We start from the raw sequence: 22,738 nt of genomic DNA on the forward strand, positions 1-22,738 counted from the left end.
GCCTTCCATATAAAAGATGTTAAAATGTTGGCCTACCATAAAATCAAATCTTCAAAGTGTGGGATGAGAAGAATATCCTTCTCTAATTTGGAAATACGTTGAAGAAAATAAGGATTCTGATAAAACAGAAATGTATATGCTGCTCTCTAAAATTGTTTGATGATCTCTGAAGAGGCCCTACGAGGCCTAAAAGTGAATAAACTGCCACCAGAGTTTGATGTTTGTTAGTTGTGACAAAAACTAATACTGTGAAAAATGATTCATGTTTTGGAAATAAGACTGCTCCACAATTCAAAAGAAAAAAATGCTACCAGAAAAAGACACTGAGTTAAACAGGACTTCTGAATTTCTTTACTACATGGTAACTTATGTGGACTCCAAATTCAGTTTCACAAGTTAAGTTACCTCAGTGCTTTAAAATGATTTTTCCTGAGGGGTGTCTGGGTGGCTCAGTTGGTTGAGTGTCCGACTTCGGCTCAGGTCATGATCTCACAGTCTGTGAGTTCAAGCCCCTCATCAGGCTCCGTGCTGACAGCTCAGAGCCTGGAGCCTGCTTCAAATTCTGTGTCTCCCTCTCTCTCTGCCCCTCCCCTGCTCATGCTTTGTCTCTCTCTGTCTCAAAAATAAATAAAAACATTAAAGAAACAGATTTTAAACTATTTTTCCTGAGAAAGAGAGGTTAAAATTACGATAGCATTTAATGTGTTTCAGAATATTTTTTATTATTTATTTATTTATTTATTTATTTATTTATTTATTTATTTTAGAAAGAATGTGAGTGGGGGAGAGGGGCAAAGGGAGAGAGAATCATAAGCAGGCTACACGCTCATTGCAGAATCCGATGCAGGGCTTGATCCCATGACCCTGGGATCATGACCTGAGCTGAAATCAAGAGTTGGTTGCTCAACCAATGAGCCACCTAGGCACCCCTTAGAATATTTTTAAGACCTGGATCGCCTATATGATGAATCCATAGATGCAAAGGACCTAATTAATTGACAAAGAACTAATCTGTCAAAACAGCCCTATGGAAACATGTGGATAGACATTTCTGGAGAACTGGAAACTAATTTCTACGAGTCTGAAAATCTGCTGGTTGGAAGTAAAATCCTCAGTATTCCATGTTCACATGATTTTGTTACGATGACATTTAGCTTGATGTCATCACATTGGACCCATACCTAGATTCTGAGTCACGCAGGCCTGAGAAGAACAAAACTGCAAGTCAAAGTGAATTTTATGTTTTACCGCTCAATTTTACCATTACGTTAAAAAAGAGAAGCAGGTTCTAAAGGTTGTAAGGAGTTCAGAGAAGTATTATTGGGAAAGGAAAACAGTAAAATATGGGACAGAAAGGTAAAGTTCATTATTATTTTAATTAAATAATTAAATTAAAAAGTTAAATAGGTAATACCTGTCTAATTAGTCCAATTGATTTACATGCTTCTTTAAAAAAAAAGTCTTACGTGTCTTAACATACACAATAAACCGATGCGTCTATGGGCAACTGATTTTCAACAAGGTGCCAAGACCGTTCAGTGGGGGAAAGAGAGTCTTTTGAACAAATGGTTCTGGGACAGCTTCTTATTGTTCTAATTAACATAATTATGTTAATAATAGTAGCACTATGTAATTGTTTATTTTTAAAAAAATTTTTAATGTTTATTTTTCAGAGAGAGAGATAGAGTATGAGTGGGAGAGGGGCAGAGAGAGAGGGAGACAGAATCTGAAGCAGGCCCCAGGCTGTGAGCTGTCAGCACAGAGCCCGATGTGGGGCTCAAACCCACAAACCATGAGATCATGACCTGAGCCGAAGTCAGATGCTCAACTGACTGAGCCACTCAGGTGCCCCAACATGCTATTGTTTAAAAGTATTTGAAAGTATGGGGCACTTGGGTGGCTCAGTCGGTTAAGCGTCCGACTTCAGCTCAGGTCATGATCTCATGGTTCGTGGGTTTGAGCCCCACATCAGGCTCTGTGCTGACAGCTCGGAGCCTGGAGCCTGCTTCCAATTTTGTGTCTCCCTCCCTCTCTACCCCTTCTCCACTCTCACTCTGTTTCTCAAAAATAAACATTAAAAAAAATTTAAAAAAGTAAAAAGTATTTAAAAGTAAACTAAAAAAAGTAAATAATACAGAATGATGTATAATTTCAAATAAACACCTATCTTCTAAATTTTTTGTTAAACTAATAAAGCATATTTATGTTAATCATAATTATATATTGTATGTAATACATTTACTCTATGCACTTATAATATACATTATATATTACATATATTTTAGTCTGGCCTGGCTGTGTCCCAGGTTGGTACTCTAAAAAGTTGGTTATCCCAGTTAACCCCCACCTAAACCCTATGAGATAATACTGTTTTCCACACCAACTTATAGATGAGAAAACAGAGACATAAATTAACTTACTTAACATGACAACATAATAAATGGTGGAGTTTTTTTCCTCCCTCCCATCTAAGGTCCATCAACTCGGCTATCTTCTTTTTTGGAGATGATTGAACATGGAAATGTCCATCCTCTTTAATGCAGGGTTCAGAAATTACTTGTCCATGGTAGTATGAATGTGTGTTACATATGTGTGTGCTTTGGCCAGCAGTGTACTTTAAAATTAGGAATTTTACTTAGGGGTGCCTGGGTGGCTCAGTTGGTTGAGCGTCTGACTTCGGCTCAGGTCACAATCTCGTGGTTTGTGAGTTTGAGCCCTGCATCGGGCTCTGCGCTGACAGCCCGGAGCCTGGGGCCTGCTTTGGATCCTGTGTCTCCCTCTCTCTACCCCTCCCCTGCTCATGCTGTGTCTTTCTCTCTCAAAAATAAATAAAAACATTAAAAAAAAATAAAAATAGGGGCGCCTGCGTGGCTCAGTCGGTTAAGCGTCCGACTTCAGCTCAGGTCACGATCTCGTGGTCCGTGAGTTTGAGCCCCGCGTCGGGCTCTGGGCTGATGGCTCAGAGCCTGGAGCCTGCTTCCGATTCTGTGTCTCCCTCCCTCTCTGCCCCTCCCCCATTCATGCTCTGTCTCTCTCTGTCTCAAAAATAAATAAACGTTGAAAAAAAATAAATAAAAATAAAATTAGGAATTTTACTTGGAGTGCCTGGGTGGCTCAGTCAGTTAAGCATCTGACTCTTGATTTTGGCCCAGGTCATGAACTCACGGTTTGTGAGATCCAGCTCCGCGTCGAGCTCTGTGCTGACAGCGCATAGGCTGCTTGGGATTTTCTCTCTTCCTCCCTCTCTGCCCCTCCCCGCTCTCTTGCAAAAAAAAATTAAACTTTAAAAAAAACAGAAAAATTTAAAAACTTAAATTAGGAATTTACTTAAAAATCCAGATTTCCGTTTTCTCTTGAAAACTCACATCATCTGGAAACACTGAGCCCACATTCCTCTACAACAGCAGTTGCTGACTGGTAGCTGTCTCTTCAGGCAGGACATTCATCTCCAGTTTGCCCACTTCCCCCTTCTCCCATTTGCTTATGTCCTGCCAGCTTCACTCAAGGACATTACACACACTTCACAGAGGCAACAGATCATAATGTCAGAACCCAGCTCTGCACCCAAACTGAGGTTCGAATTCCATCTCTGTTACTTTCTGGCTCTTTAACTGTGGACAAGGTACTTAACCTCTCCGTGTATGGGTTCCTTCTGTAAAATTACACTGATAATAGTATCTTCTTCACAGGGTATTTTGAGGATTTAAAGGGGTGATTCAAGTAGAATCCTTAGAACACTTTTGGACATGTATGTTTCCTATTAATATCATTACTACCTGTCACACTGTAACCACTTCAGTTCACTTCCCTTGCTGTAGAGGAAAGTTCATCCCTCCACCCTCAGAGGTATGGCTCCAGCCAGACAATGAAAACAGATCACAATAGTCCGGCAGCTGTACTTTTTGGGTTATTCTATCCTAAGTAATTCCACACATGGACATCAGTCATCTGGCCCACGTGGAGCTAAACCATGGTAAGTCCAATGACTTTTTAGAGTCTCTTTTCTAAAGGGAAGATTGGTTTCCTAGCTCCAGATACCCTGCACGTAATTAACCAAAAAAAAAAAAAAAAAAAAAAAAGCAACACTTGGCAAGGGAGTGCTTTCTAAATCCACTAGGCAAACGACAGCATTTTTTCCATCTTGACCCTGAGCCCCACCCCAAAGAAGTTACAGAGACTCAGAGACAGCTCTGGTTCAAACATACTTGAGAGGGCCTATTACCAAACACAATACTGACCAAGTATTGTGAATCAAGGATGACTCCCCCCAGTCCCCTAAAAAATGTGAAATCAACTCTCTACCACTTTCAGGACTGAAAAAAGGCTGGAAGGTTATAAAAGATCCCCAAAGAATCTTAAGGGTCTGGCTTTAAATAATTATATCTAGATATAAATTTAGATTATAAATATAATAGAAATGTAATTTTCACAAAATAGATTCTATAATATCTTAAAAACTATTGTTTCACTTAGCACTATATTACTAATATATTTGGTGTCAAGATGTTTACTTTTACAATGTTATTTTTAGTAGTTTTATGGTATTCAGCTGTACGGATGTAATCAATTCACCATACTCAGACATCTGGATTGTTTCCTGGTTTTCAATAAGACAACAATGAGGTGATAAACAGCTTTGTAAATTAAATTTGGACAGCAGCTCTGTTTGTTTAACCTGGAAATTTTTCCTAGATGTGGTTCCCCTCGGTACTTCCCTCCTTTGGAAATAACTCCATTTGTAAGGAAGAAAAAAAAATGTTAAAACATCCTAATTTGCATATTCCATCTATTTCCTGTTAGACCCTAATTGACAGAGAAGCTATTACTTATCATCTGCATGTTCTGTACTTTACATTCTTTTTTTTTTTTTTTTTTTTTTGCAGAGAGAGAGAATCCCAAGCAGGCTCCCTGGTGCCAGCACAGAGCCCCATGTGACGCTCCCTCTCACCAACTGTGAGGTCATGACTGAACTGAAGTCAATAGTCGGCTGCCTAACGGACTGAGCCACCCATGTGCTCCTGTACTTTAAATTCTTTGCTTCAATCACCCAATAGACGTTTGTGATGCATATTATTATCCTCATTTAAGAAATGAGGCTCAAGAAGTAAAGTAATATGTCCAAGGTCACAGCTAGTTAATAGCAGAAAATTTGAATTCTTGTTGGTCTGACTTCAAAGTTCAGGAACTTTCCTTAACACCATATTCCTGAAGAGATTCCATAATTCAGTTTTTGTATAGATCCAACAGTATTTTAGATGCTGTGTGGAAGATGGCCATTTAAAACTGTCAGTGAGGGGCGCCTGGGTGGCGCAGTCGGTTAAGCGTCCGACTTCAGCCAGGTCACGATCTCGCGGTCCGTGAGTTTGAGCCCCGCGTCGGGCTCTGGGCTGATGGCTCAGAGCCTGGAGCCTGTTTCCGATTCTGTGTCTCCCTCTCTCTTTGCCCCTCCCCTGTTCATGCTCTGTCTCTCTCTGTCCCAAAAATAAATAAACGTTGAAAAAAAAAATTTAAAAAAAATAAAAATAAAATAAAACTGTCAGTGAATAAATTTGCAAAATGAATAACCACTCACTAAAAATTAATAGAAACTAAAATGTATGGTTGTAAGAGAGCTGAAATTAAGAGGCATTTCTAATTTCCTTTGATCCTGAATACACATTATTTTGTGCCATCTGCTCTGGGATGAACGCATGCTCAAGTTAAACCCCATGTCGTTCCTTAGCGCCTGTCCCAAGCTCTTTGAGAGGTCTCCATTTGTGAGTCTGACTCCCTGTTCTTAGACCATATAGGTTAACTTCCGTCTGTTAAATGTTGTCAAAAACATATGTTTTTAGGCTCAACAGAAAACACAGCTAAAAAGTATGCCACCTTAACTGTACTCAAGGATTGTGGAATATAGATTCTGGATGATTCCTTTTTGCCCACTCCTTCATCTTAATCTGTCCATCTTCTGGAAAGATCGGCTTCTACCAGTTGAAAGAAAAATGCATCCTATTCACCCACCTGGTCAGCTCCTGACATTGGATTTGTTAGTTTGTAGTTTCGCAGCTACTACAATATCAACACCGCCTTTCAGAAAAGTTGAGCCTCTCATGCATTGGCCACCATTGGCATGTATCAATTAGGATAGGTTCACCTGCAAGAAAGAGTGCCTTAAACTGGAAGGAACTTTCTTGTTTCTTGAGAAAGATTCCCCAAGTGGGCAATTCCAGAGTTGACTGCTAACTCAAAAATGTCATCAAGGATCCAGTTCCTTTGTACCCTTCAGCATAGGCGTCCTGAGCACGGTAGCTTTTCACCCTCATGCTGTCACCTCACCGTCACCAGATGGCTAGGCTGCCTCCCTCAGCTCTAGGCATGAGGTCTTCCTACTACATTCAAAGAGGAGAAAAGGGGGGCAAAGGATCCTATTCATCAGGAAGGAAATATTTTCCAGATTTTTTTCCTCTGCCCATCATGGGAGCTGGATCACACGGCTATGTCAAACAGCAAGGCAGGCTGAAAAGTGATTATCTGGCAAAGAGGTTTAAGATTCCCATGATTGGCTTAGACCAGTCACAGTTTATATTTATTCAGCCTTTTTATTCCTACCTTTTCAGTGCTTTTTTAGCTCTTTCTTACCGTGGTCAAGGCTGCAAAAGGAGGAAATGACTATTGGACAGGCAGCCAACAGTGCCTGTTCCTCAAGTGACAATGGTTCATCACGTGACCCTCTGCACTCTGATAAGTAAGAAAGGACAATAAAGTTACATATATACTGTGACAGGGCCGGTCAAGAAGTGAGTTGGGTTTATGCTTGGCTCCTGCTTTAGCCTGGCCAACAGTAGCAATGAAAACTACAGCAAAGACACCAAAATTGTAAGAATGCAAAAGCTGATTAAAATGTTCCATAGGCCGAACTCGTTACAAATACCATTAAGAAGCTCACGTGGGCCAAAAATGAGGAGGCAGTTGGAGTTGTGGTTCCGAGTCAGGCAGACAACAGTTCATCTCCGATAGTATCTTCACTGAAGACAGCTCTCCTTACGTCTTAAGACTAAAAATCAGCCAGCTTCCCTGGTTAGAAAGGCCCGCTTAGCAGGGCAAAAGTCAGGATGTGTGCCATGATACAGGTGGTCAAAATTTTGTTTACATGCCATTTGTGTGCGTGTGTCTGCGCATGGTCCTCAGCAATGCATCTACCAGGCATTGCAAGAAGTCTGACCACTATACGCCCAATAAAATCATCTGCTCTAAAAACCAGTCCCTGGGTCTCTGAGTCTCTCCTGTTCTCTTTGTATGACATCCTCTTACGAACTGGGGAGGAAAGCCAGGAAACTGCCAAGGCTTAACACCATGGTGTTACCTCAGAAAACAACCACATGGGACATATTTTTGGCTTTTGCCCACCCCAACCTCTCTCTCTCTCTCTCTCTCTCTCTGCCTTATTTCCCTTGGTATGGCTGGAGCCTGGAGCCCAGTTTGGGAAATTATAAAAGATACTGTCAGTGGGAAAGCGATTGCTAAGTAATGCCAAATTTAAAATTAGGATACAAAACTGTAGCTCCCAAATGATCTCAGGTATATCCAAATATATATTAACTGTACAGTTACATAAAATTAGAAACCTTAATAATAGTTCTCTCTAGGTGGTGATACTTAGGTGATTTTTCCTCATACTTTTCTGCATGTGTAATTCCCCAACCATAAATATTGCTCTCATAATTAGGTAAATATCATTGTTTTTCTTCTCTCTCTCTTTTAATCAGCGTCACAGAGGAAGATGCTATTACAACAGCTGGTGCTGTTCGCCATCTTCAGAAGGAGCAAACCTTCCAAGAGCTGTTTTTCTTTACATCAAGAAGTGCATTTCTCACTGGTGAGCGAATAATCAATAGATCAGGACCAGAAGTTTTGTGATGATTTCTCCGGGAAGAGACTGCCCAGGGTGCTTGCGGCCTGTTCTGCCTGTCTCCCTGCTGCTCCTGGCTCTCTGCAGAATTTAGCAGATTAATCACCGTGCTCCAGCCCAGACTGTTATTTTTAGCTCTGTTGACTTCTCAACTGTCTGCAAACAACCATGCACTAGACAAAGTACCTTGCAGGTGGGCAAGAGAGCCCCGCGAAGGGAAACAGCCCTGCTTTGGGAAGAGGAGTACTCACCCCACCATGAAGAATGGCAGGGTATCTCAGGTAGGAGGTCTTTGGAGAAGATGAGACCAAGCTGAAGGCCCCAGGGACTCCGGGCTGCCTGGCTTCCCGCGCCACCTCGTGCCCCCTTTCCCCCATCACTGACTGGGCTCTGGCCTGGGTGGCCTGTCCTCATTCCTCCAACCCACACCAGCCTCTCTGGGTCACTGATTTGAAGTCCCTGCTCTTCCGAGAGCCCTGCCCTGAGGAGTCCACCTAAATTGCTACAGGCACGCCCCCCCCCCCCCCGCCCACAGCCACTCTCCGGCCTTTCCCCGGGCTTGAGTTGTCTTCATACCGCCTGTCTTCCTCTGAAGTTTTATAAAAACACGCCCTATTTCGCTTGTTGCTTATCTCCTCCGCTCTGGCAGGAGGGAAGCTCACGGAAAGAAGGAAACCTGTCCTGTTGACCGGTGGTTAGTCTTCACGTGGATCGCTGCCGGGTATAGTTGGCTTGCGGTAAACAGTTGGGCCATCAGTGGACGAACGGACAAGTCATCGCCCTCCCCCGCGCCGTGAAGGTGATTTTGTGGCAGCTGGACTGCGCCTCACTCAGGTGCCGTAACTCCCGAGTCCAGTGTCACTGCCTTTCCCTTTGGTCGCCCTCGCCCGCCTCCATGATCACTGCCCAGCAGCACTGCCTCCGCTCGCGTCACTCGCTGTCACTTTGTCTAGGTCATTTCCTTCAACCTTTCCTCTGGGGAGTCCCCTTAGAGCCTCAGCCTTTTTCGGGCATCTCCACTGTGCTCTTTTAATTAAAAAAAAAATGTTTTTGGCTAGCTTTATTGAGGTGGAAATGGCAAACGGAAGTTGTATAAGTTTAGGTTGTACAGTGTGATTTTTTTGAAGGTGTACAATGTGATGACTTCATATATGTATACATTTTTCAGTGGCGAGAACACTTAAGATCTACTCTCGGCAGATTTCAAGCATACAATATAGTTTTATTTACTGTAGTCACCCTGCTGTACCTTAGGTCCCCCCAATATATTCTTCTCATAACTGAGTTTGTTCTCTTTAGCCAACATTTCCCTGTATCTCCCAAGCCCGCGGCAACCGCTGTTCTACTGCCTGGTTCTGTGAGTCCAACTCTTTCAGATTCTACACGTAAGTGAGACCATACAGTATCTGCCTTTGTGTCTGGCTTATTTCACTTAGCATAATGCCCTCCAGGTTCCTCTATGTTGTGGCAAATGGCAGGATTTCCTTCCCTTTCACTCTTCATCGTAATAGAAACACCTTCTTTCCCATCTGGACCTAGCCTCTGAATGTCAGAGACTGTAACTAGTGTCCAAGGGCAGTGACCCAGAAAAGCCCACAATAGCATCCTTGTTACTGCAGAAGCTCCCGTGAGGCCTAGTTCATCCCTGACACTCAATGTGACAACTTCCTCGCCTCTAACAAAATGGAACAGGTAGTCCTGAATTAAACCCTCTTACCAACTGTGGACGTTTGCTACCATCTCATGCTCCGGAAGTTACAGACATGATGAGGAAAGTCAAACGTGTCACGGACAGTTGGACAGAAATGACAGAAAGGTCTTGCCTTCTTGATGACCTTGCTGAGCTGCTAAATTGCCCTGAGATCACTTTCTTTTGGACTTCTTGTAGTTTAAACTGCTGTGGGGCGGGCACTCTGTTACGTACAGAGGAAGAAATCCTAACAGGGTGTGGGATTGAGCAAGAGTTTCTTTAAGGATGGGAGATATTTGTACATATAAAGCCCTTTATTTTTTTTGTTCCATAATAATAATTATAATGTTATTACTATTATATCATTATTTGTAAATAATTCTTTATCATATTTCTAGTGTACATTTGGGTTTACTTGTAATTTCTGTTTATATCAGTTCTATTAAAATCAGGAAGAAGAAAAATGCCTATTATTTCTTCTTTTATTCAGTATTGTTTTGTAAGTTTTAGCCAATACAATAAGGAAATAAAATGAAGCAATTAGTATAAATATTGGTAAATAGTAAAATTTTCATTTTCAGATTAGAAGATTGTTTTCCTAGAAAGACTAAGAAATTCTACCTTAGGTCTCAGTTTCCTCATCTGTAGAACTGATATGATAGTATCTAGCTTTTAGAAATATTGAGGATTAAATGAGCTAATATGCATAAAAAACTTAGACAAATGCCTAGCCCATTGGTAGTTCTTGTTATTGCTAGGCTATTGTTATTAAAATAATTGAATAAAGTAATTAGACTCAAAATTAAAATGCAAAGTTTAGTTTTACTTAAAAAAATTTTTTTTATGTTTATTTACTTTTAAGAGAGGGAGAGAGAGACAGAGCATGAGCAGGGGAGGGGCAGAGAGAGAGGGAGACACAGAATCCGAAGCAGGCTCCAGGCCCTGAGCTGTCAGCACAGAGCCCGACGCGGGGCTCGAACTCACGGACTGTGAGATCATGACCTGAGCCGAAGTCATATGCTTAACCAACTGAGCCACCCTGGTGCTCCAGTAGTTTTACTTTTTTAATGTTTATTTATTTGGAGAGAGAGAGAGGGAAAGAGAGAGAATGATCACGAGAAGGGGAGGGGGGCAGATTCTGAGCTCCGCGCGAAGCCCAACATGGACCTCGATCCCACGACCCTGGGATCATGACCTGAGCCAAAATCAAGAGTTGGAGACTTAACTGATTGAGCCACCCAGGCACCCCGGAAATCCCATTTATTATTATTATTTATTATTTTTTTAATGTTTATTTATTTTTGAGAGAGGGAGACAGAGCATGAGCGGGGGAGGGGCAGAGAGAGAGGAAGACAGAGAGTCTGAAGCAGGCTCCAGGCCCTGAGCTGTCAGCACAGATCCCAGTGCGGGTCTTGAACCTGAGAGCCGTGAGATCCTGACCTGAGCCGAAGTTGGATGCTTAACCAACTGAGCCACCCAGGTGCCCCCGGAAATCTCATTTTTAATAAAAAATCAAATGACAAAATGCCTAGAAATAAAATTCACAAGAAAGGCAAAAGGCCTAAATAACTACAACCATAAAACCTGATTAAAATGTGAAAAAAAAGGGGCCCCTGTGTGGGCTCAGTCAGTTGAGCAACCAACTCTTGATTTCAGCTTAGGTCATGATCTCATGATTCGTGAGATGAGCCTTATGTCGGGCTCCATGCTGAATGTGGAGCCTGTTTCAAATTCTCTCTTTTTCTCTCTCAAAATAAATAAACTTAAAACAATGATGGACTTGGTACAATAATAGACAAAGAAATTAATGAAACAGAATCCAAAATTGGTTCAAGTAGATATGAGTGTTAATGTTTGACCAAATAGAAAGGGTAGATTATTGAGAAAATTATGCTGATAGAATTGGCATCCGGAGGGAAAGCAGGTTAGACCCATGCATCATACCATGTACAAAAAAATTCTAGATAAATTAAAAATCTAAATGTAGAATATAAAATCTTAGGAAACCAACTTTAGGAAAACATTTGTATAAACTTGAAGTGAGGAAGCCTTAAAGAAAACAAGGGCCAGAGTTCATAGCCCAAACATGGGCATGTTATACATGTAAAAATTAAAACCTTCACATGAGAAAAGATACTGTAAGGAGCATTTTAAAAGGCAAATAGACTTTGGGAAGGTATTTGCAACATATGTGGCAAATAAGGGGTTTATATCATGAATTATATTGAGAGCTCTTACACATCTGATAACAGAAAAATGGACAAAGGATATACACAAGAGTTTTCAAAGGAGTCTATGCACAGGCCAATAAGCACTTTTTAAATACCTTAAATATCTTGGAGTAGAATTAAATACATATTTCACATGGTAGATTGGCAAAAATTGAGAAAGTAGTAATGTATTTGTGAGGTTGGAAAAAAATAGAAACAATATGAATGTCTAGTAACAGAAGACCGATTTAATAAATATGACACAAATATAGTATGAAATATTATGCAGTTAATTTTTTAAATGCATTTTTAATGCATTTATGTAGTTCTAAGTAAAAAGCAAATTGCAGAATCATGTGTACATGGGATACCATTTTTGTAAAACAAACCCAAACTAATTGTCTTCAGCAACCTCTATATTGGTATACATGAGCTTAAAAAAAAAAAAAAATGGAAGAAAACTCATCAGACCTTAACATTAGTTAATTCAATAAAGGAGACATATTGGGGAAGGGGATTTATTAAACTATTCCGTATGTGTGTGTGTGTGTGTGTGTGTTTATTATTTGATAGAACAAGCATGTATTTCTTTTGTGTTTAAAAAAATAATCAAGTGATGTGCACTTCTGGCTATGGTTTGATGAAAACAGAGCTACCAAGGCAGTAAGGACCTGAAGCATCAAAAAACTAAAGGAATGGAAAGTACTGAGAAGGAAGCTGAAATTCTCTAGTGGTTTACTCCTTGAAGCACCTGCAGACCCACCCATAAACTCTGGTCTACTGAAAAGCTAAGAAGAACGTAGCAACTAAGAGATTGAGATACTAAGTAGAATTTTGAGCAGTCTGATGGGCATAGAGACAAAAAAATTGGAGTTCTGGCTCACTACAGAAGTGAGCCTTGGGAAACAGGGGTGACGGGAAACAGACTCACAACTGGCTCACAACTGCATGGAACAGTCTGGAATAAACTCACGTGCTGACAAGATTAAGATATGTCATCTCTATCCTAACCACCTACCCAAAAGAAAAGTAATTCCTCTCTAAACAAGCTAATATGATCCAGAGACTCAAATTGTACACTCAAAATGTGTACAAATCTTCACACATAATGTTAGTATTCAGTAAAAACAAAAACAAAAACAAACCCAGGCATTCCCAGGGACAAGAAAAACAGAAGGTAGGGAGGGAGAGAGAGGGAGAAAGAGGGGAATAGGAGGGAGAGGGGAGGAGAGGGGGAGAGAGGAAGGAGGAAGGGAGGAGAATAAAATCTAGAAATAGACCCACAGGAGATCTAGATACTGGAGGTATCATATCCAGACTTTAAAATAGCCGTGATGAATAGATAACAAGATGGCAATTTTCAGCAAAAACCTAGAATCTATAAAAAAGAAAAAGAGCAGATGGAAATTAGTGAACTGAAAGATAGGGTAGCATAAAATACTAGACTAAAACATAGAGATAAAAAGGAATAGAAAATCCAGATGAGGGCATAAAAGAAATGTGGGGCATAGTAACACAGTTGAACATTACTGTAATGAGTTCCAGAAGAAAAGGAGACAGACAACAGGAGAGAAATATTAAAAAAAATTTTTTTTAATGTTTCTTTGTTATTGAGAGACAGAGACACAGCATGAGCACTGGAGGGGCAGAGAGAGAGGGAGACACAGGATCCGAAGCAGGCTCCAGGCTCCGAGCTGTCAGCACAGAGCCTGATGCGGGGCTGGAACTCACAAACGGCAAGATCATGACCTGAGCCGAAGTCAGACACTTAACCGACTAAGTCACCCAGGCACCCCTAGAAATATTATTTAAAAGGATAATTACCACATTTCCAAAATCATTTAAGGCATTAAGTGACACGCTCAAAAATTTCTATAAAATCCAAATAAGATAAACTCAGTGAAAGCCACACCTAGGCACATGATAGTAAAATGGATAAGAACCAAAGAGAAAATTTAAGAGCGACAGAGCAAGATTCATTAGCTGCGAAAGAGCAGCAGTAAACTGACAACTGACTTCTCAACTGCCTAATTTACATTAAATTTAATAAAGCAAGGGTGCATGTTGTAACCTCTAGGCGAAGGATTAGCAAACTTTTTTTGTAAAAGGCCAGATAGGAACTATTTCCCACTTTACAGGTCATACAGCGTCTGTTGCCACCTCTCTGCTGTCATAGAGCAAAAGCAATTGTAGACAATACATAAACTGGCTTGACTGTGTTCCAATTAACTTCTACTTGCAAAGCAGACCATAGGCCACAGACTGTGGCCCACAGGCCACAGATTGCTAAGCTCCGCTCTAGGATAATCATTTAAAAATGATTCAGAGGGGTGTCTGGGTGGCTCAGTGGTTAAGTGTCCGACTTCGGCTCAGGTCATGATTTCGCAGTTCATGGGTTCGAGCCCCGCATCAGGCTCTGTGCTGACAGCTTGGAGCCTGGAACCTGCTTCATATTCTGTGTCTCCCTCTCTCTCTCTGCCCCTCCCCCGTTCACACTCTGTCTCTCAAGAAATAAATAAACATTAAAAAAAAAAAAAAAGGATTCGGAGAGTGTGTAAGAAGCTCCACACATCCTCCCTGGGTGTTCTCTGTTCCCATGGCCGTAGGTGACTACCTACGTGCTGATGGCTCCCAATCTGTGTCCAGCCAGACTTGTCTTCTAAGCTTCAGAGATGTCTCTGCAGCCGCCTCTGAGATTTCCTATTTGAACGTCATAGCAGGTTCAGCAGGTGCAAAATGACACCTTCCTCCTTGCTCTCCAAATGTGTTTTCCCTTTTGTATTTCCTAAGCGGGCGCAGCCATCCATCTAGCTGCTCAAGCCAGACACCTGGAAGTCGTGCTAGACTCCCCTTCTCTGTCATCTGTTAGTCAATCCGCAAATGAGGCCTGCTTATTCCGCCATGGAAATATTTTCTCTCCAGCAACTCACAGTCTCGCAATAAAACCTTTATAAACAAATCTGGAAAATATGTAAGAGGTAAAAGGATGTGCTGCTGGATATTAGATGAGGGGCTTGATCACTAAATATCAAGCAAATTACTGTAACCTATGGCTAGAAAAGAAAGTGTGAGCGTCTAGGAGGAGAGGGCAAAGAGAATGCTTTATCTTTGAATGAAAAACCATTTTTTTTTACATTTACTCATTTTTGAGAGACAGAGAGAGACAGAGTGTGAGCAGGAGAGGGGTAGAGAGAGAGGGAGACACAGAATCTGAATCAGGCTCCCGGCTCTGAGCTGTCAGCACAGAGGGCCCAACGCAGGGCTCGAACTCATGAACCGCGAGATCATGACCTCAGCCGAGGTCAGAGGCTTAACCAACTGAGCCACCCAGGTGCCCCAAAGAGAATGCTTTAATGCTGGCATGCCATTCTCTTTATTCCACAACTGTCCTCTACCTGCTACTGGCAGGAAGTGCGTCCAAGAGCAGCCCTTTCTTTCCATCTGCCATAGACATTTAGGGAGGCCCATTTGGGTTAGAAGAACACAACAACTCCAAACTTCAAAGGCATGAAAATCAGGAGCTCCTCTTAAAGAGACCTGTTCTCTTGCACAGAAGATGAACCGTTCTTCTATCCCTTTGACCATTCTCAAGGTCATGGTGCAGTGGGAGGGAAGGGAGAAGCTGTGAGCTCTGAACTGAGACAAAGGAACCTGGATGAATGGGAATCCTAACGACCAAGAACACCCTACACGGTTTTGTGAAAAGACAAATTTATGGAAAACATCCGACAGGGACATTACACGAACAGAAAATTACAGCCCAATCTCTACCGTGAATACAGATACAGAAATCCTTAACAAATTAGAAACAAACCAAATCCATTAATACACATAAAAGGATATTTCACATTAGCAAATGAGTCCATATAATTTACCACTTTAACAGATTAAGGAAAAACTTCATACAGTCATCTCAATAGATATAAAGAAAGCATTTGATAACATTCAATACAAGTTTATGATATTTCAGAAAACCTTAAGAAACTAGGAATTGAAGGGAACTTCCTTAATATAAAGATTTTCTAGAAAGAACATACAGCAAACATCATATTTAACGGGAAAATATTGAACTATAGGAAATATTCTCCACGATTATGAACATATATTATTATTGCAGAAATATATTAATAAAAACACCGAAACTATTATCCATTATTAATGGAACTACATTAAGATAAAGAAAAAACAGAGAGATTCCCACTATGTCCACTTCTATTTACCATTGTATTTGATATCCTACCCAGTGCAAAAATGAGATTTGAAAGGAAGAAATTCGTAAACATGATCATGTATGAGGAAAATGAACAAAGCAAAGTCTGCAACTATTAGAACTAAAAATTTTAGTGCTGTCACTGTACTCAAAGTAAGTGCACAAAAATCAGTTGAATTTTATTTACCATAAAAACAATACAACATAAAATTTTGTTTAACAACAAAAAGAAAACAATACCATTTGCCTGGTATAACAAAACCTAAATACCTAGGAATAAATCTAAAGAAACATGTGTGAGACCTATACATTTTAAAACTTTACTGGGAGGGCGCCTGGGTGGCTCAGTCATTAAGCATCTGACTTCTGCTCAGGTCATGATCTCATGGTTCATGGGTTTGAGCCCCACGTTGGGCTCTGTGCTGACAGCTTGGAGCCTGGAGCCTGCTTCAGATTCTGTGTCTCCCTCATTCTCTGTGCCTCCCCAATTCGCACTCTGTGTCTCTCTCTCAGAAATGAATAGGGACACCTGGGTGGCTCAGTCAGTTAAGCCGCTGACTTTGGCTTGGGTCGTGATCTCGCGATTCGTGAGCTGGAACCCTGCTCCAGGTGAGCTCAAGCTCCACTTTGGGTGAGCCCTGCTTCTCTCTTTCTCTTCTCCCCACTTCCCCGCTCTCTCCTTCTGTCCCTCCTGGCATTCTCTCTCTGCCTCTCACTTCTGTCCTCTTACTCTCAAACAAATAAAACAAAACATTGCTGGGAGAATTTAAAGACAATGTAAATAAATAGATAGCTAATCCTTTTCATGAGTCAAAAGACTCAATATTATAAAGATGTAAATTATCTTCAAATTGATCTATAGATTCAGTGCCATCTTAATAAAAATCCGGCAGGCATTTTTGTGAAAATCAATGAACTGATTCTAAAATTTATATGCAATTGCAAATAAATACATATTTGTATGTATACAAGAATAACCAAGATACTCATGAAAAGAACGAAGCGAAAACACTCGCTCTACTAAATAGCAAGATTTCTTATAAGTTACAGAAATTAAGACATATGAGGTACAGAATAGAAAAATAAACCCATAAAACAGAGAGTCCACAAACAGACCCATATATACACCAATACTTGGTTTGTATCAGAAGGTGACATTGCGGGTGAAATGATCTCTTTTCAACAAATTGTTCCGGGTCATTTGTATGTCCACACGGGAAAAAAACGAAATTTCACCCCTTCTTTACGTTAAATCAAAAAAGATATGAAAGGGGCGCCTGGGTGGCGCAGTCGGTTAAGCGTCCGACTTCAGCCAGGTCACGATCTCGCGGTCCGTGAGTTCGAGCCCCGCGTCAGGCTCTGGGCTGATGGCTCGGAGCCTGGAGCCTGTTTCCGATTCTGTGTCTCCCTCTCTCTCTGCCCCTCCCCCGTTCATGCTCTGTCTCTCTCAGTCCCAAAAATAAATAAAAAGGTTGAAAAAAATTTAAAAAAAAAAAAAAAAAAAAAAAAGATATGAAAATCAAAAGCCCTATAAATACAGAGAACCAGCTCGTCGTTGCCAGAGGGGAGGGCAGTGAGGGGAAGGGCAAAAATAGGTGAGGAAGAATGGGAGATCCAGGCATCCAGTTATGGAATGAATAAGTCACGGGAATAAAAGACACACTGTAGGAAATATCGTCGATGATATTGTAATAGTGTTATACGGTGACAGATGGTAACTACACTTGTGGGGAGCGCAGCATAATATACACAGAAGTTGAATCATGACGTGGTACACCTGGAACTTATGTTTGTGTCAACTACACTCAAATGAAAACGTTTAAAAAATACAATTCTGGGAGCGCCTGGGTGGCTCAGTCGGTTGAGCGGCCGACTTCGGCTCAGGTCATGATCTCACGGTTAGTGAGTTCGAGCCCCGTGTCGGGCTCTGTGCTGACAGCTCAGAGCCTGGAGCCTGCTTCCGATTCTGTGTCTCCCTCTCTCTCTCTGACCCTCCCCCATTCATGCTCTGTCTCTGTTAATAAATAAACGTTAAAAAAAAATAAAAAAAAACAATTCTAGAAGAATTATAGATCCAAACTTTAAAGATAAAAATTAAAAATTCTAGAAGATAACACGGAAAAATATCCTGATGACCTTGGACAGACAAAGGATTAGAGAGCACTTAGGATAGAGAAAAAAAAATGATAACTGTGCTACACGAAAACTAAAAACTTTTAGGGGTGCCTGGTCAGCTCAGTCACTTGAGCCTCTGTTGATTTCGGCTCAGGTCATGATCCCAGGGTTGTGGGATCAAGCCCCATGATGGGCTCCCCACTGAGCATGGAGCCTGCTTAAGATTCTCTGTGTCCTTCTGCCCCTCTCCCCTGTTCACACACACACACACACACACACACACACACTCTCTCTCTCTCTCTTTCTCTAAAATTAAAACAACAACAAAACTAAAAATTAAAAACTTTTATTCATCAAAAGACACAATGAAGAGCACGAAAAGGCAAGCCACAGACTGGGAGGAGATATTTGCAATGCATGTAATGACAGAGGTCTCATATCCAGAATATGTAAAGACCCCCCAACAGGTCAGTAAGACAAAGGCAACCTTATAGAAAAATAAGCCACAGACTCAATCAGACACTTAACAAAAGAGGATATTCAAAAGCAAATGACTGTGTATGAAAAAGTTCCCACTTCCAGAGTCAGTAGGAAAATGTAAATGACAAGCACAATTAAAGGGAAATACACACCCGTTGGAATGGCTAAAATCAAATTGATAATACTAAGCACTGCCAGCAACGTGATGCTGCAATGCTGGGGAGGGGCAGGTGTTAACGGCTACAAGCAGCTAAAACCCATCATTATCCATTATAGCTGCATGTTCACGAGCCATCAAGTCCATTCTGAGGTAAACACCCAGGAGAACCCAGTACACATGTGAACCAAAACACACGTATGAAAGTGTGCATAGCAGCATTATTCAAAATAGCCAAAAGATACATATAACTGGAAACAACTTAGATGTCAATCATGACCAGAATAAAAAATTGCACTGTGGCGTATTTGTTCAGTGGAAACACCACAGCAAAGACCAGTCACAAACAGTTGCCACACACACTCTGGGTGAACCTTCCAGACATACTGTGAGCAGACACAATAGTACACATTATGCTTCCTTTTGCACAAAATCCCCAAATCACATTAAACTCAGGTAGCGTTTCAGAAGTTAGGAGAGTGGCTACCTTTGAAGACAAGGAAGTGTCACTGGGTGGGACCTGAGGACACATAATATTTATTGTTCTGGGTGATGATTCAATGAACTATAATTGCTTTGTGAAAATTCTTTGAGCTTATACTTACGACCTGTGCGCTTGTCTATATGCGTGTTCTACTTCAGTAGACAATTTCATTAAAGGAAAACCGAAGAAAAATAATTCAGTGAAAGATTTTGGAAATATAAGTTATAAGAAGGTTACAAATTATATAACCCACAGGGAAGAATAAGATCTTACTAAACTACCCTATTGTCAAAAATTCCTTATGAAACTTTTCTCTCTCTGACAGAGCTGCTCCAGGACTTACCTTAAGCGTCAACTTGATTGTCTGCTTCTTCCTCTCCTCAGCTACTCTCAGATTTTCTAGTCCCAGGGCGGTGGAAGGCTGGCACCTGGATACAGCGGTGCCTGAAACTAGCAGAGGTAGAGGCAGCAAAGGCAGGCAGCGCTGTTCCTTGCGATGTGCCACCAACTTGTGGAGCCCTGGGGAGTCATGGTAAATAATGGGGCACAAGAGAGAACCCACGTGGCAGGCTCTCAATATTCACCATCTGCCCCATTGGGCTGCCAGCCCCTGGAGAAAGAAGGGCATCACCGCCTCCTGCATCAACATGGCTCCCTTCCCCTCCCCTTTTGAGTTCTCACTCCACTGCCACTTTCTCAATGAAGCTTCCTGGACAAACTCCCCAAGCCGCTTCAGTTAAGAAGCCAAACGGTGTCCCCTCCTTCCCTCAGCAGTCCCTTACCCTTCTCCTCTGCTTTGTTTTTTTCTCCACTGCCCCGTGTATTGTGTTCATTCATTTTTATCATCTGTCTCTTCCTTGAGAATGTAGGTTCTATGAGGGCAGGGATTTTTACCTTCACAATCCATAGCTGTATCCCCAGCACTTAGAATAGTATCTGGCACATCGAAGGTGTTCCACAAATATTTACGGAGTGAAAAAACACACATAAAAGTGTATAGCACAGTGTCATAGCGTGCATTCAGTAAAAGCTGGTTTCCTTCCCCCCCCCCCCTTTTTTTAATTCTAAAAGTCAGGTTGTTTCAAGCTTCCAAATAACCTCAGGTAACTCCTTAAAGTTGGAATATAGCAAACACACATAGAATCAGCCAGAATACTTGGATTCTGAATTCGTCTGCTCTGGCTGCCATAACAAAATACCACAGGCTGGGTGGCTCAAACAACGGAAATATGTTTTCTCCCTCGCCGGAGGCTACAAGTCCAAGATCAAGGTGTCAGAAGGTTTTGATTTCTGCCGAAGCCTCTCTCTCGACTTGCAGATGGCTGCTTCCTGGCGTGTCTTCACGTGGTCTTCCCTCCCCCTTGTCTGTGTCCTAATCTCCTTTTCTTATAAGAACGTCAGTCATTCCATCAGGACCCACCCTCATGACCTCATTTAACTAACTACCTCTTCACCTCACGTTCTGAAGCGCAGGAGGTTTACCAGTTCGACCTACACATTTGGGGGTGGGGGTGGGGGTGACCCTTCAGCCCGTAACAGTTTAGTCCTTGCTGAGCCACTGAATCCTCACGTCAACCCCATGAGGTGGATGTTATTGTTATTATTACTTCTTCCATGGAACTGGTGAGGACACAGAGGCTCAGAAGGGAGGGCTGGGTTTTGTTCGCTTCGGTGTACCTAGAGGTCAGATAAACCCACACACATCGCTCTGCCTACAGCAGTGGGTGAACGTGTGACGCTTCCCTCACCTCCTACCTTTCTACCCAGTCACACCCTGCCACAGGTGACAAGAAGAGGAGGCTCCTGGCAGTTTGTGGGTTGTTCTAAAAAAAGGACAAGACCCATTCTGTCTGTATTGTTGCCGTTGTTGTTTCAGTGAATGGGTAATGTTCCTCGAAGAAAGAGCAAGAGCTAGAAACACACAAAGAGAAGAAAACTCTAGAACAAGCAACACTAATCTCCAGGGACAGAAAGCAGATCAATGGTTGCTTGGGGGGGGGGGGTGGGGGCGGGGAGGAGGGAGAACTGCAAAGGAGCTAGAAGCCTTCAGGGGGGAGATGTTAACATTCTGTATCTTGATTGCAGTTGTTGTCCTTGTATGTACTGTTGTCAAAATCCATCGACGTGTACACTTAAAACAGGTGAATTTTTTTGTATGTAAATTATGCCTCCGCACATTTGATTTCAATAGAAAAATAAACCAGTAGGCATCTCACCACGCAAAGACAACCACCATTACCATTTTGGTATGTTTATGCTGCTGGGGTGTGCGTGCACACACACACACACACACACACACACACACTCCATGTTCTGTTTTTTCTTCTCTCTCAATACCATATCATGAAAACCTTTCCATGTCAGTACGTGGAATGCTGCACTGGCATTTTTATAATGGTAGAATACATCATTCCATAACATGATCGACTTCAATTCTGGGGGAAAAATTAAGATGTTTCCAATTTTTCACTATTCTAAACACTACCATGAATATCCTTGTAAGTATTTGAGCACACCCTTAACTATTGCCCTAGAATAAATTTCTCCCAGTAAAATTACTAAGTCAAAAGAAGTTCACATTTTTTAAGGAATTTGATATATCTTTCAAAAGTGCCCTCCCCTAAAAGCTACACCAATTTATGCGCCTGCTGGCCATCTCTTGGTCTTGACTGTGGACAGATCAACATTGTGGATCTCCATGGAAACAGACACAAAGAAAATCCCACCAGTGACATACCCTAAAATCCTCAAACCTTAGAAATTATTGAAACCCTACAGAGTCAGTGTCTCAGCCCTAACCACCGAACTCAAGGGCCATGAAGGTGCAGGGCTGAGATCACAAGGCTCGGTTAGGAGCACCTCCGGGACTCAACTCAGGGTGTAAGCCACCCATGATGTGCTGAAGGAGCACTGAGTCAAGGGCTCAGAAAAGAACTCAAGTCGTCCTAGGCTCAGACACTTTCTAACTCCTATGCCCACTTGTCTCTTTGGACCAATCTTGTTCTAGAACTCAGGGGAGCTGGAGATCCTGGGAGTTGCACATACTGCTGTGGTTATCAGTGAAAACTCTAGTTGGTTCCACCTTATTCCAATCCTTGGCTCTGCTGTTCGTGGCCCCGGGATGGTTATTTGGCCTCTCCAAGGCTCAATTTCCTCAACAGAAACGTGGAGTTAATAATTCTACTTATCTCACAGAGTTTCACGAGGATGACATAAAATAATGCAATCAGATTCATTAGCAAGGCGCCTGGCCTTAAGGAGGTGCTGATACTTGCTAAGTATCATTCTTTTGGCCCCTCGTACTTGCTTCCGGCTGCAGAGGCCTGAGGTGAACAACTTCCCACCTTTCTGTTCTGCCCCAGCACCCCTACTGCTGTCTCTACGAAGGCCCAGCCAGCCACCAAGCTCGTTTTAGATCTGCCTAATGGCCACCGATAAACTAGATGAAACCTCATTCTTAGGGGAGGCCTGGCCATCCCTCCTGCCTCCAGGACCACGCCT

At 41.9% G+C, this 22,738-nt stretch overlaps 1 long non-coding RNA gene across 1 annotated transcript; it reads left to right on the forward strand.

Annotated features, from left to right (window-relative positions):
• Nucleotides 1-4,831: 4,831 nt before the first annotated feature.
• Nucleotides 4,832-10,027, forward strand: LOC124512318 (uncharacterized). The gene is made up of 3 exons (XR_006962101.1): nucleotides 4,832-5,020; nucleotides 7,749-8,172; nucleotides 8,541-10,027. It is a non-coding gene; the product is annotated as an uncharacterized LOC124512318 (long non-coding RNA).
• The last annotated feature ends 12,711 nt before the right edge of the window (nucleotides 10,028-22,738 follow it).

The sequence above is a fragment of the Lynx rufus genome, unplaced genomic scaffold, assembly GCF_022079265.1.
Source record: "Lynx rufus isolate CCGP_SWC_20201006 ecotype Redwood Valley unplaced genomic scaffold, mLynRuf1.p SCAF_17, whole genome shotgun sequence".
Classification (NCBI taxonomy): Eukaryota; Metazoa; Chordata; class Mammalia; order Carnivora; family Felidae; genus Lynx; species Lynx rufus.